At 48.4% G+C, this 14982-nt stretch overlaps 1 protein-coding gene across 1 annotated transcript in view; it reads right to left on the bottom strand.

Annotated features, from left to right (window-relative positions):
- The window catches only part of CCDC103 (coiled-coil domain containing 103), a 144924-nt gene that overhangs the window by 53221 nt on the left and 76721 nt on the right, over positions 1-14982 (bottom strand). The window lies entirely within an intron of this gene.

Genomic DNA, 14982 nt, shown 5'->3' with positions numbered 1-14982 from the left:
TTTTAGTAGAGGTGGCGTTTCACCATGTTGACCGGGCTGGTCTCGAAATCCTGACCTCATGATCCACCCGCCTCACCTCCCAAAGTGCTGGGATTACAAGCATGAGCCACCACACCCAGCCAGTTTTTGGTGTTTTTTGTTTTGTTTTGTTTTTGAGATGGGGTCTCCCTCTGTCACCTAGGTTGTGTGATCTTGGCTCACTGCAGCCTCAAACTCCTAGGCTCAAGCAACCCTCCCAACTCAGCCTCCTAATTAACTGGGACCACAGGCACATACCACCGCACTTGGCTCATTTTTATATTTTTGGTAGAGACAGAGTTTCACCATGTTACCCTGGCTGGTCTCAGAACTGACCTCCCAAAGTGCTGGGATTACAGATGGAAGCTACGGGGCCCAGCTTCCAGAACTCTTTATACTACCTATGAGGTGATGCTCACTCAGGTTGCAGGGATAACAGTGACCAGGACTGGGGCTCTTCTGTACTCAGTATATTTCTTTTCTTTTTTTTTTTTTTTTTTTTGAGACAGAGTTTCACTCTTGTTGCCTAGGCTGGAGTGCAAATAGCACGATCTCAGCTTACTGCAATCTCCACCTCCCGGGTTCAAGTGATTCTCCTGCTTCAGCCTCCCAAGTAGCTGGGATTACAGGCGCCTGCCACCACGCCCAGCTAATTTTTGTGTTTTTAATAGAGATGGGGTTTGGCCAGGCTGGTCTCGAACTCCTGACCTCAGCTAATCCACCCACCTCGGCCTCCCAAAGTGCTGGGATTACAGGCATGACCCCCACCGTGCCTAGCCCTGTACTCAGCATATTTCAAAACTCTCAGCTATTCTATATGGTAAATAGCAGTTTGTTCACAAAGGAATGGAGCTTCAGAGAGGCTTAATAACTTACCTGAAGATACACAGCTAGTACATGGCAGTTTTGTCATCTGAACCCAGGTCAGGCTGGCTCCAGTGTTTACACTCCTGACTGCAATGCTAACCTCCAGGGGGCTGGTTAAACGGAAACCCTTTCCAGATGAATACTGAAGCTTAGGAATGCTAGTATATCCTGGCACCCTTGTTTAGGAAAAGAAAAAGTACGTGCTAAGCAAATGGAAGAAGATAGGGTGTGCTAGGGAGATCCCACTCCATCCCAGGCCTTTGTTCCTTCCCTAGATTACTCAGCCCTGTGTGTTTATCCTAAAGGGGCTTTGCAGCACTGGAAATTTGTTCGGCAGCTGATGTCCTTTTTTCTCCCCAGCATTCACTGCTCTAGGCAGAGACCCAGGGTCACAGCAACTCCCCAGGGCCTTCACATGTCCCCAGTGTCCATGGGAACTCTCCTCCCAGCCTTTCACACACACCCTCCTGTGCTGCCTCTCCAGGTTCCAGAAGTGGCTTGAATTCTCAGGAGATGGACGGTATATTCCCTTACTGGTCTAGGTCAGAAGAAGGGGGATGAAAATGTCCGGATAAGACAGGGCAGGAAACAGGATCAACTCCAAGTCCTTTGAAGAACAGGAACCAAACCATGGATAGTGAAGTTCAGCTTCTCCCTACTGAAATGATGGTGATGTTCCTACAGCATCTCAGCCCAGAGCTGAGAAATAATAATAATTGCTATGATTTACTGAGCACCTTCTCTGGGCCAAGCAGTGTGCTAATTGCTTTGTTTTTGTTTTGTTTTGAGACAGTCTCACTCTGTCACCCAGGCTGGAGTGCGGTGGTAATCATAGCACACTGCAGCCTCAAACTCCTGGGCTCAAGGGATCCTCCAGCCTCAGCTTCCTGAGTAGCTGGGATTACAGGTGCATGCCACCATGCCTGGCTAATTTTTGTATTTTTAGTAAAGATGGGGTTTCACCCTGTTGGCTAGGCTGGTGTCGAACTCCTGGCCTCAAAGTGATCCACCCACCTCGGCCTCCCAAAGTGCTGGGATTATAGGCGTGAGCCACCATGCCTGGCCTCCTTTGTGTAGATTAATCCTCACAATAGGAATGAGGTAGGTACTATTATTATCCCCATTTCACAGACAAAAAACTGGGGCTCCATTAAGCGTTTTGCCCAACAGTAAGTGATAGAAAAAAGGCCAGATTTCTAACTCACTACTCAGGACTAACTTGAGAGAATGTAAAGTGGAGGGGAAGTCTTGAAATAGAAGAAGTAAAATTGCTTTGTATTTCAAAAACTTCTGAGAACATACAGTGACTAAAAAAAACTTCAAGGAACAGATTTTTGTAGAGTCCTGCTTTAGTAAACAGATAAGATAAAATTATGATAGCATCATTTTTGTGAACATGCCGAGACTTTAATGTTTTCCATTTATGCATTGCTACATTAGTAATTTGTTTAGTAGACCTCTTTTTCTTCCAAATCAGGTCACATCGATAGAAATTCTGATTTAGAGGGGCCTAAATCAATGATGCAGACAGACTTAGTGTAGGCCAAAGTCAGACATGGGATCAATTAGCCCACAGACCAACCACTCTAAATATTGGGTTATGCCATTTAATCTATTAGAGTCTATGGCTTCGTTGGTAAAATCAAGGTAGCACCTGCCCATAGGATGATTGCAAGGGTTAAAAGAGAATTGTTAGAATTCTGCTAACTCCTGCTGCTCCTCTTCCTCCAGGAGCAAGTGTCAGGGAATGGGTAGCAGACTGGGGGAAAAGCAGAGAGTCCCTGACAACAGATGGCAAAGTTACCATATTCTGTGTGGTTCCGAATTCAGCACAGCCTTTCTCATTCCCTTCCCCCAGACCCCCTCCTTCTTGAGCTTGCCCACCCTAACTGGAAGCTTCAGGCTTGTTCTCCCTGTTGTGTTAAAGAGGAAAGGATGGGGGGAAGGGGGACTAAGTCTTGAAGCTCTCAACACGATCTAAGGCACAGCTATGCTATTTATAGCCCAAGGGAGCAAGTGACAGGGAGGGGAGGGACATGCAGCTTTTGCCTTGAGCTAATGGGAGCTGTGAGTGAAGGCATGATGGAGAATGAACTAGACTAGGGACAGAGGATGCTCCCAGTTGGAGTTGGAATGGGAAGACATGGGGTTGAAAGGCTGGGAGAATCAGAGGGGAGAAAACATTAGGGGATAGAGTTGTGTCTGGGGCACTGAAAGGGTAAGGAGTGGAGTAACAGGAACAGGCAGTGAAAGTTTCCAGATAATATGGCTAGGCTGAGGCCACTTTCTGGTGGAGGCAGTCTGTAACACCCCCACCCCCACCCCCCACCCTTTTATACAGGCATTGAGTTCCAAGGACCGCTTAGCATTTGTCCAAGGACAGCTCCAAGGGCCACAGGCCTGAAGCCAGAAAGTACCTTTGGTATCCACTAATCTTTCTGAGAAGACTTCACATATTTTTTTCCGAGACAGAGTCTCACTCTGTCACCCAGGCTGGAGTGCAGTAGTGCTCATTGCAACCTCCACCTCTCGGCTTCAAGCAATTCTCCTGCCTCAACCTCCCAAGTAGCTGGGACTACCTAGCCAATTTTTGTCTTTTTGCGTAGAGATGGTCACCATGTTGGCCAGGGTGGTCTTGAACTCCTGATCTCAGGTGATCCACCCGGCTTGGCCTCACAAAGTGCTGGGATTACAGGTGCGTACCACCACACCTGGCTAATTTTTTTCTATTTTTAGTAGAGAAGGGGTTTCACTATATTGGACAGACTGGTCTTGAACTCCTGACCTCATTATCCGCCCACCTCGGCCTCCCAGAGTGCTGGGATTACAGGCGTGAGGCACCGCACCCGGCAAGAGTAATCAATAACTTCTTTAGCAATTCTTATTATCCAGCCAGTCTGGGGCAGGCAGAACTCCCTGTTCCCAACAAGCAGCACTCTCAAAACTTTTTCTGGGCCGGGCTCAGTGGCTCACGCCTGTTATCCTAGCACTTTGGGAGGCTGAGGTGGGTGGATTGCCTGAGCTCAGGAGTTCAAGACCAGCCTGGGGAACACGGTGAAACCCCATCTCTACTAAAAATACAAAAAAATTAGCCAAATATGGCAGCATGCGCCTGTAATCCCAGCTACTCAGGAGTCTGAGGCTGGAGAATCGCTTGAACCCGGGAGGCGGAGGTTGCAGTGAGCCGAGATCCGCCATTGCACTCCAGACTGGGTGACAGAGCGAGACTCCATCTCAAAAAAATTTTTTTTTTTACCTCTCTGGGCCTGTTTCCATCTTCCAAGACAGAAGAATCTGCTCTGAGTTTACCAGCCAAGTGGGGACCCTGGAAAGTGTGTAATGGAAATAGTGACACATTGCAGCCTTCAGATTGACCCTACTGTTCCCAAACCACAGAGCCTCAGGGCAACTCTCAAGTTCTCAAATTGGGTTTTGATCCTTTCCTGCCTGAGCCCCATGTGGATTAAAAGTGATGTGGTTCTCACAGCACCCAGCTGTACCACTCCCTGCCAAAGGCTGGAAATGAGACCCATTTCCCTGTTTGAAACTTACAGCTTCTTTCCCCTTCCCTCCAGCAGCGCTCTGTCTTGTTCTAGGAATGGTGAGCCTTCATTCACTTATTCACTCAGCATATACTTCCTAAGTACCTACAATTTGCTGGCCTCTGTTCTAGGAGCTGGGACACAGTGCCTCTGCCTTTGGGGAGCTCACATTGTAGCAGACACCCGGGTTTGCTCCATATCCTGGCGAATGCCTGGACCCAAGAGCCTCTAGCCTGGAATTCTGACCTCAGTTTCTCCATCAGTAATGGGATTAAAGGAAATCACTAGCTGCCAAGGTGGTAGAGGAGAGAAAGAAGTCTTGACTAGAAGACAAGAGCCTTAGGTTATATTTTCAGTTTGGGGGTTTTGGGGTTTTTTACGTTTTTTGTTTGTTTGTTTTTGAGACAGGGCCTTGCTCTGCTCTGTTGCCTAGGCTAGAGTGCAGCCCCAGGCTAGAATGCAGGTTAACTTCCTGGGCTCAAGTGATCCTCCCAAGTAGCTGGGACTACAGGTGCAGGCCACCACGCCTGTTCATTTTTACATTTTTTGTAGAGACAGGGTTTCACTACATTGCCCAGGGTGGTCTCAAACTCCTGGGCTTAAGCAATCCTCCCACTTTGGCCTCCCAAAGTGCTGAGATTATAAGCATGAGCCACCATGGCCAGCCTACTTGTTTTTTAAAGTATCTACAGGTGGCCAGGTATGGTGTGGCTCATGCCTATAATCCCAACACTGGGAGGCCGAGGTGGGTGGATCACCTGAGGTCAGGAGTTCGAAACCAGCCTGGCCAACGTGGCAAAATGCCATCTCTACTAAAAATACAAAATTAGTTGGCATGGTGGCGCATGCCTGTAGTATCAGCTATTCGGGAGGCTGAGGCAGGAGAATCGCTTGACCCCAGAAGGTGGAGGTTGCAGTGAGCTGAGATCACACTATTCCACTCCAGCCTGGGCAACAAGAGCAAAACTCGTCTCAAACAAACAAACAAAAACGTGCTCTACCAGAAGAGAGAGAGCTGCAGGCTTGGTAATAAGGTAACAAATTAGAAAGTAAATGTATCACCAGGCCCAGCGGCTCAAGCCTGCCTGTAATCAATCCTAGCACTTTGGGAGGCCAAGGTGGGCGGATCACAAGGTCAGGAGATTGAGACCATTTTGGCTAACACGGTGAAACCCCATTTCTACTAAAAATACAAAAAATTAGCTGGGCGTGGTGGCAGGTGCCTGTAGTCCCAGCTACTCAGGAGGCTGAGGCAGGAGAATGGTGAGAACCCAGGAGGCGGAGCTTGCAGTGAGCCAAGATCATGCCACTGCACTCTAGCCTGGGCAACGGAGCCAGGTTCCATCTCAAAAAAAAAAAAAAAAAAAAGAAAGAAAGAAAGAAAAAAGAAAGTAAATGTATTGTTCCCAATCTCTAGGAAGAAAGAGTAGGCAATGCATTTTGGGAGGGGGAGACAGGAGGATTGACTGAGCTCAGAAGTTCGAGACCAGCCTGCACAACATAGGGAGACCTTGTCTCTATTAAAAATTAAAAAATTAGCCAGGCATGGTGGCGCATGCCTGTAGTTCCAGCTACTCGGAAGGCTGAGGTGGGAGGATCACTTGAGCTTGGGCGGTTGAGGCTGCGGTGAGCTGTGATCATGCTGCTGCATGTCCCTGTCTCAAAGAAAACAAAAAGAAAAAAATGTTTTAATACCATTTTGGCTCACTGCAACCTCCAACTCCCTGGTTCAAGTGATTCTTCTGCCTCAGCCTCCCGAGTAGCTGGGATTACAGGCGTGTGCCACCACGCCCGTCTAATTTTTGTATTTTTAGTAGATACAGAGTTTCACCATGTTGGCCAGGATGGTCTTGAACTTCTGACCTCGTGATTCACCTGCCTTGGCCTCCCAAAGTGCTGGGATTACAGGCGTGAGCCACCGTGCCCGGCCAAGTTTTTTTTTTTTGAGACAGAGTCTCCCTCTGTTGCCCAAGCTGGAGTATAATGATGTGATCTTGGCTCACTGCAACCAACCTCTGCCTCCCAGGTTCAAGCCATTGTCCTGCCTCAGCCTCCCGAGTAGCTGAGGCGTGCATCACCATGCCTGGCTAACTTTTTTGTATTTTTAGTAGACGGGGTTTTGCTGTGTTGGCCAGGCTGGTCTTGAACTCCTGAGCTCACTTGATATACCCGCCTTGGCCTCCCAAAGTGCTGGGATTATAGGCATGAGGCACTGTGCCTGGCCTTAAAGGTTTTCTTTTTTTTTTTTGAGACGGAGTCTCACGCCTGGACTAAAGGTTTTCATTTGTCTTAATATGCCACAGAAAAGCACACTATCAAAAGTGTGCAGCTCAGCCGGGTGTGGTGGCTCATGCATGTAATCCCAGCACTTTGGGAGGGGGGCAGCAGTGGGGCAGGGGGAAGATCACCTCTGGCCAACATGGTGAAACCCTGTATTTACTAAAATTACAAAAATTAGCTGGGCGTGGTGGCACACACCTGTAATCAAGCTACTCAGGAGGCTAAGACAGGAGAATCAGTTGAACTCAGGAGGTGGAGGTTGCAGTGATCCCAGATGGAGCCGCTGCACTCCAGCCTGGGTGATAGCATGAGACCCTGTCTCAAGAAAACAAACAGGCCAGGCTCAGTGGCTCACACGTGTAATCCTATCACTTTGGGAGGCCGAGGCAGGTGGATCACCTGAGGTCAGGAGTTTGAGACCATCCTGGCCAACATGGCGAAACCCCGTCTCTACTAAAAATACAAAAATTAGCTGGGTGTGGTGGTGCGCACCTGTAGTCCCCAGCTACTCAGGAGCCTGAGGCAGGAGAATCGCTTGAACCTGGGAGGCAGAGGTTGCAGTGAGCTGAGATTGCGCCATTGCACTCAAGCCTGGGCGATAGAATGAGAGTCCATCTCAAAAAAAAGAAGAAAAATAAAACAAATCAACCAAGTGTGCAGTTCAGTGTACTAACTGAACACACCTGTGTATTCAGCTCCCAGATCAAGAACAGTGAACCACCCGAAGAGTTCATCTTGCCCGCTACCCAGAAAAGCTGATGCACTGCAAACAGCAGGTTTTCCCAATAGAGAAAGAATTGAATGAATGTAGAGGTGGCTACACGAGAGACTGGAGTTTATTACTGAAATCAGTCTCTCCCAAAATTCAGAGACTAGGGTTTTTTAAGGATAATTTGACGGGCAGGGGGCTAGGGAGTGGGGAATGCTGATGGTTGGGTTGGGGATGAAATCATAGGGGGTTGAAGCTGTCTTCCATTCCTGGGTGGGATCCAGAACTAGTTGAGCCAGTTTACTGATCTGGGTGGTACCAGCTGGTGCCTCAGAATGCAGGATCTGAAAAAAATATCTCATACCAATCTCAGGATTTTTCTTTTTCCTTTCTTTTTTTTTTTTTTTTTTTTTTTTTTGAGACAGGCTGTCACTCTGTCGCCCAGGCTGGGGTACAGTGGTGTGATCATGGCTCACTGCAGCCTCGACCTCCCTGGGCTTAGGAGATCCTCCCTGCTCTGCCTCCCAAGTATCTGGGACTACAGATGCATACCACCAAGCCCAGCTATTTTTGTATTTCTTTTGTAAAAACAGGGTTTCACCATATTGCCCAAGCTGGTATCGAACTCCTGGGCCCATGTGTTCCACTCACCCTGGCCTCTCAAAGCGTTGGGATTACATGCGTGAGTCACCATGCTGGGCAATATTGTGTTTTATAATAGTAATGTCATCCATAGGAGCAAAGGAGCAATTGGAGATGTTAGGAATCTTATGGCCTCTGGCTGCATGACTGCTGACCCCTAATTTCTAATCTTGTGGCTGATTTGCTAGTTTTACAAAGGCAGTCTGTTCTCCAGGCAAAGAGGGGATTTATTTTGGGAAGAGACTGTTATTATCTTTGTTTCCAAATTAAACTATAAAGTCAATTCCTCCCATGAACTCAGCCTATTCCCAGGAATGAACAAAGGCAGTTTGGAGTTTAAAAGTAAGATGGAGTCGGTTAGATCAGATCTCTTTCACTGTTGTAATTTTCCTGTGTCAGATTTTTCTTTCTGTTGTGTTTTGAGACAGTCTCTCTTTTTTGCCCAGGCTAGAGTACAGTGGCGAGATCTTTGCTCACTGCAACCTCTGCCTCCCGGGTTCAAGCGATTCTCATGCTAAGTAGCTGGGATTACAGGCATGTGCAACCACTCCCGGCTACTTTTATTTTATTTTATTTATATATATTTATTTTAGACAGAGTCTTGCTCTGTCACTCAGGCTGGAGTGCAATGGCGCAATCTTGGCTCATGCAACCTCCACCTCCTGGGTTCAAGCAATTCTCCTGCCTCAGCTTCCTGAGTAGCTGAGATTATAGATGCCCGCCACCACGCCTGGCTAATTTTTTGTATTTTTAGTAGAGACAGGGTCTCGCCATGTTGTCCAGGCTGGTCTCGAACTCCTGACCTCAGGTGATCCACCCGCCTCAGCCTCCCAAAGTGCTGGGATTACAGGCGTGAGCCACCGCACCCAGTCTTTTTTTGTATTTTTAGTAGAGACAGGGTTTCACCATGTTGGCCAGGCTGGTCTTGAATTCCTGATCTTAGGTGATCCACCCAACTTGGCCTCCCAAAATGCTTGGGATTACAGGCGTGAGCTACTGTCCCCAGCCTGTGTCAGATTTTTCTCACTGTCATGATTTTTGCAAAGGCAATTTCAACAGAACAGGGCCAGCCCCCTTAAAACCCCGTCATGCTCCCTTCCAGTAACTATTCTGCCTGCCAGGTAACCACTATCCTTACTTCTTCTTTTTTGAGATAGAGTCTTGCTCTGTCACTCAGGCTGGAGTGCAGTGGCGGGATCTTGCCTCACTGCAACCCCTGCCTCCTGGGTTCAAGCAGTTCTCACAGGCACATGCACCACGCCTGGCTAATTTTTGTATTTTTAGTAGAGACAGAGTTTCACCATATTGGTCAGGCTGGTCTCAAACTCCTGACCTCAGGTGATCCACCTGCCTCATCCTCTCAGAGTGCTGGGATTACAGGTGTGAGCCACTGTGCCCAGCCCACTGTCCTTACTTCTTCTTCTTCTTTTTTTTTTTTTTCTGAGACGGAGCCTTGCTCTATACCCAGCTGGAGTGCAGTGGCACAATCTCTGCTCACTGCAACCTCTGACTCCCTGGTTCAATCAATTATCCTGGCTCAGCCTCCCGAGTAGCTGGAATTACAGGCATGTGCCACCACACCCAGCTAATTTTTGTATTTTTAGTAGAGATGGGGTTTAGTGCTGGGATTACAGGTGTGAGCCACTGCATCCGGCCTATCCTTGCTGCTGCTGCTGCTTTTTTTTTTTTTTTTTTTTTTTTTTTAGTTTCACTCTTGTTGCCCCAAGCTGGAGTGCAATGGCACGATCTCAGCTCACTGCAACCTCTACCTACTGGGTTCAAGCAATTCTCCTGCCTCAGCCTCCTGAGTAGCTGGGATTATAGGCGTGCGCCACCACACCCAGCTGATTTTTTTTTTTTTTTTTTTTTTTGAGACGGAGTCTCGCTCTGTCACCCAGGCTGGAGTGCAGTGGCCGGATCTCAGCTCACTGCAAGCTCCGCCTCCCGGGTTTACGCCATTCTCCTGCCTCAGCCTCCCGAGTAGCTGGGACTGCAGGCGCCCGCCACCTCGCCCGGCTAGTTTTTTGTATTTTTTTTTTTTTTTTTTTTTTTTTTTTTTGAGACGGAGTCTCGCTCTGTCGCCCAGGCTGGAGTGCAGTGGCCTGATCTCAGCTCACTGCAAGCTCCGCCTCCCGGGTTCACGCCATTCTCCTGCCTCAGCCTCCCGAGTAGCTGGGACTACAGGCGCCCGCCACCTCGCCCGGCTAGTTTTTTGTAGTTTTTTAGTAGAGACGGGGTTTCACTGTGTTCATCAGGATGGTCTAGATCTCCTGACCTCGTGATCCACCCGTCTCGGCCTCCCAAAGTGCTGGGATTACAGGCTTGAGCCACCGCGCCCGGCCGGTAGTTTTTTGTATTTTTTAGTAGAGACGGGGTTTCACCGGGTTAGCCAGGATGGTCTTGATCTCCTGACCTCGTGATCCGCCCGTCTCGGCCTCCCAAAGTGCTAGGATTACAGGCTTGAGCCACCGCGCCCGGCCGATTTTTTTGTATTTTAAGTAGAAATGGGTTTTCACCATGTTAGCCAGGCTGGTCTCGAACTCCTGACCTCAGGTGATCTGCTCACCTCGGCCTCCCAGAGTGCTGGGATTACAGGCATGAGCCACCGCGTCCGGCCAACTGTCCTGACTTCTTTTTTTGTTTGTTTGTTTGTTTTGTTTTGTTTTGAGACGGAGTCTCACTCTGTCGCCCAGGCTGGAGTGCAGTGGCACAATCTCAACTCACTGCAACCTCTGCCTCCCAGGTTCAAGTGATTCTCCTGCCTCAGTCTTTCGAGTAGCTGGGACTATGAGGCACCCGCTCACCATGCCCGGCTAATTTTTTGTATTTTTGATAGAGACGGGGTTTCGCCATATTAGCCAGGATGGTCTCGATCTCCTGACCTCGTGATCCGCCCACCTCAGCCTCCCAAAGTGCTGGGATTACAGGCGTGAGCCACCGTGTCCGGCTTTTTAAAATTATTTTGTTTGTTTGTTTGTTTGTTTATTTATTTTGAGACAGAGTCTCACTCTGTTGCCCAGGCTGGAGTGCACAATCTCGGCTCACTGCAAGCTCCGCCTCCCGAGTTCATGCCATTCTCCTGCCTCAGCCTCCGGAGTAGCTGGGACTACAGGCGCCCGCCACCATGCCTGGCTAAATTTTTTTGTATTTTTAGTACAGATGGGGTTTCATTGTGTTAGCCAGGATGGTCTCGATCTCCTGACCTCATGATCCACCTGTCTTGGCCTCCCAAAGTGCTGGGATTATAGGTGTGAGCCACCGCACCCGGCCAACTGTCCTTACATCTAACTGCATGGATTAGTTTTGCCTGTTTTTTTGTTTTTGTTTTTGTTTTTAAACATGGTCTTGCTCGGTCACTCAGGCTGGAATGCAGTGGTGCAGTGGCGTGATCACAGCTCACTGCAGCCTCAACTTCCCCAGGCTCAAGTGATCCTCCCACCTCAGCCTCTGGAGTAGCTGAGACTCCAGACATGTGCCACCATGCCTGGCTAATTTTTGTATTTTTTGTAGAGGTAAGGTTTTGCCACATTGCCAAGGCTGGTCTTGAACTACTGAGCTCAAGTGATCCGCCCACCTTGGCCTCCCTAAGTGCTGGGATAACAGGCATGAGTCACTGCACCTGGCCTGTTTTGCCTGTTTTTGAACTTTTTGTAAATGGAAACTTTTGTGAGATCCATCTTGTGTGTAAATGTAGATTGTTCATATTCATTGCAGCATAATGTACTATTATGTGAACCTAACACAATTTATCTAGCTATTCTACGGTTGACAGGCATTTTGGGTAGTTTCTAGTTTTTTGGCTTATTATAAATAGTGCTGCTATGAATACTCTAGGACAAGTATTTTGGTGAACATTTGTACACATTTTTGTGGAATTGCCATAGAATTCCAAAGTCATAGTATATTCATAGGTTCAGCTTTAGTAGTGTAGTGGCGGAAAGGTGTGATACCTTTCCTCATCCATCATAAGGGTCATAGCTGACACTCCTATAACAAAAGCCAGATTAACAAGAGAAGGGCATAACCAAGTTATTTAACCAAAGTTTTATGTAACACAAGAGCCTTCAGAAATGAAGACCTCAAAGGGCCAGGTGCGGTGGCTCATGCCTGTAATCCCAGCACTTTGGGAGGCCGAGGCGGGTGGATCAGGAGGTCAGAAGTTCAAGACCAGCCTGGCCAACATAGTGAAAACCAGTCTCTACTAAAAATACAAAAAAAATTAGCTGGACATGGTGGCGGACACCTGTAGTCCCAGCTACTTGGGAGGCTGAGGCAGGAGAATCGCGTGAACCTGGGAGGCGGAGGTTGCAGTGAGCTGAGATTGCACTACTGCACTCCAGCCTGGGCGACAGAGTGAGACTCTGTCTCAGAAAAGAATAAAAATAGAAGACCTCAAAGGGCCGGGTGCGGTGGCTCACACCTGTAATCCCAGCACTTTGGGAGGCTGAGGCAGGCGGCTCACCTGAGGCAGGCAGATCAGGAGTTCGAGACCAGCCTGGCCAACACGGTGAAACCCCATCCCTACAAAAAATACAAAAAGTTATCCAGGCGTGGTGATGTGCTCCTGTAGTCCCAGCTGCTTGGGAGGGTGAGGCATGAGAATCAGTTAAATATGGGAGGCGGAAGTTGCAGTGAGCTGAGATCATGCCACTGCACTTCAGCCTGGGCGATGGAGAGAGACCCTGTTTCACCAAAAAAAACAAAACAAGGCCGGGCGCGGTGGCTCACGCCTGTAATCCCAGCACTTTGGGAGGCCGAGACAGGTGGATCCTGAGGTCAGGAGATCAAGACCATCCTGGCTAACACGGCGAAACCCCGTCTCTACTAAAAATACAAAAATTAGCTGGGCGCGGTGGCAGGCGCCTGTAGTCCCAGCTACATGGGAGGCTGAGGTGGGAGAATGGCGTGAACCTGGGAGGCAGAGCTTGCAGTGAGTGGAGATTGCGCCACTGCACTCCAGCCTGGGCGACAGAGCGAGATTCCATCTCAAACAAAACAAAACAAAACAAAAAAATCTCAAGACCCAAGGACAATTGTCGGCTTTTATGCTTAGGTTCAATGCAGAATGGACACGCCGTGTAGAATGTGATCAGACAAAAGGGGTATGATGTAATGTAACAGACTGAGCGGGGAACCCAACAAGGCTTGTCGGTTCAAATTCTTCTTGGCCTCCCAGTGTAACATTCCTTCCTCCAGGGTATTCCTTCCTGGTACCTCTGGAATGAGGGTCTTCAAGGGGGAAGAGAGAGGGGGAAAGTGACATTTCTGGTTTCATGGCTTGCTTTGGGGGAGAGGGGTTCTAGTTTCTGTGACCTGCCTTGGGGAAGAGGAAATTTTATTTCTATGACTCGCTTCAGGGAGAAAGGGGCGGGAGACACGAGGGCAGGAGAAGGTCAGAGAGAGACTTTGCTTCTGCGGCCTTCCAATCTCCTTTAGTTCAAAGCACTCAGCACACCAAAGCTCCATACTTTGGGACATTGTTTTCTTTCCTTCTTTTTTAAAGAGATGGGGTCTCGCTCTGTCTTCTAGGCTGGAGTGTAGTGGCATAATCATAGCTCACTGCAGTCTCCTGAGTAGCTGGGACTACAGCCACCACACCCTGGGATATCATTTTCTGAGCCTCAACAGTAGATATTGCCAGTTTTGCATAGTCCGCTGGGTGCGGTGGCTCATGTCTGTAATCCCAGCTCTTTGGGAGGCCAAGGCGGGGAGATCACTTGAGGTCAGGATTTGAGACCAGCCTGGCCAACATGGTGAAACTCCATTTCTACTAAAAATACAAAAATTAGCCAGGCATGGTGGCGGGTGCCTGTATTCCCAGCTACTCCGGAGGCTGAGGTAGTAGAATCTCTTGAACCTGGGAAGTGGACATTACAGTGAGCCGAGATCACCCCACTGCACTCCAGCCTGGGCGACGGAGTGAGACTCTGTCACAAAAACAACAAAAACAACAAAGTGATTTATGCTAGTTTACAGTTGCAGGCTGTGAGAATTTTAATATTTTATTCAACAGGTACAATGATGTTGTTTACTGTGTTATTTTAGTTACATGTTATTTATTATTATTTCCAGGTATTTTCAGGGTTTCCACCCTGGTCATTTTATTTTTTTCACTTAGTTTTTTGAGACAGGGTCTCACTCTGTCGCTCAGGCTAGAGTGCAGTGGCGCGATCTCAGCTTACTGCAGCCTTGCCGGGCTTGAGCGATCCTCCCACCTCATGCTTGGAGTAGCTAGGATCACAGGTGCGTGTCACCACACCCGGCTAATTTTTATATTTTTTGTAGAGATGGGGGTTTTGCCATATTGCCCAGGCTGGTCTGGAACCCCTGGGCTCAAGCAATCCATCTGCCTAGGCCTCCCAAAGTGCTGGAATTACAGGCGTGAGCCACCGCATCCATCCCACACTTGTCATTTTAAATACATCTGTAGAGAGGCAATGTGATAAGACGTGGGGACAGACTACAGCAATCACAGGGAGAAGTACTTAAATGCTCCTAGGCCAAGCAGGTCATGAAATGATTTAAGTAGCTGAGTGGGGACATTGCCTACCCGGACAAGGTGACTCAAGAGGAGCTGCCATGTGAAAAGGGCAGCTCAAAGTAAGCACGTTTTGACTTTTTAGGGAAGCCAGAAATCTGGATTTTAATATTTTGGTAATTAATTCATATTTTTGGAAAACACCATACTGGCCACAAAAAACTGGTCAGTGCATTAGATGCCTAGCCTTCAAGTTTTCCACTCTGCGGCTAGCCCTTAGGGCTTGGCTTTGGGTTGGGGAGTTTGACTTGCAGCAAGTAACCTCACTTGTTAGCGCTTAATTTCCTCTGGTCAAAAGGGCAAAATAATAAAAGCCTATCCATCGGCATTCTGATGCTCAGATGAGATAATTCCAGAGGTCGCCCATCTCTTTACTAAGCCTTCCT

The sequence above is a fragment of the Macaca thibetana genome, chromosome 16 (assembly GCF_024542745.1).
Source record: "Macaca thibetana thibetana isolate TM-01 chromosome 16, ASM2454274v1, whole genome shotgun sequence".
In the NCBI taxonomy this organism is placed as follows: domain Eukaryota; kingdom Metazoa; phylum Chordata; class Mammalia; order Primates; family Cercopithecidae; genus Macaca; species Macaca thibetana.
Note: the sequence above shows the minus strand (reverse complement) of the source record. Positions and strands in the feature narration are given on the sequence as shown.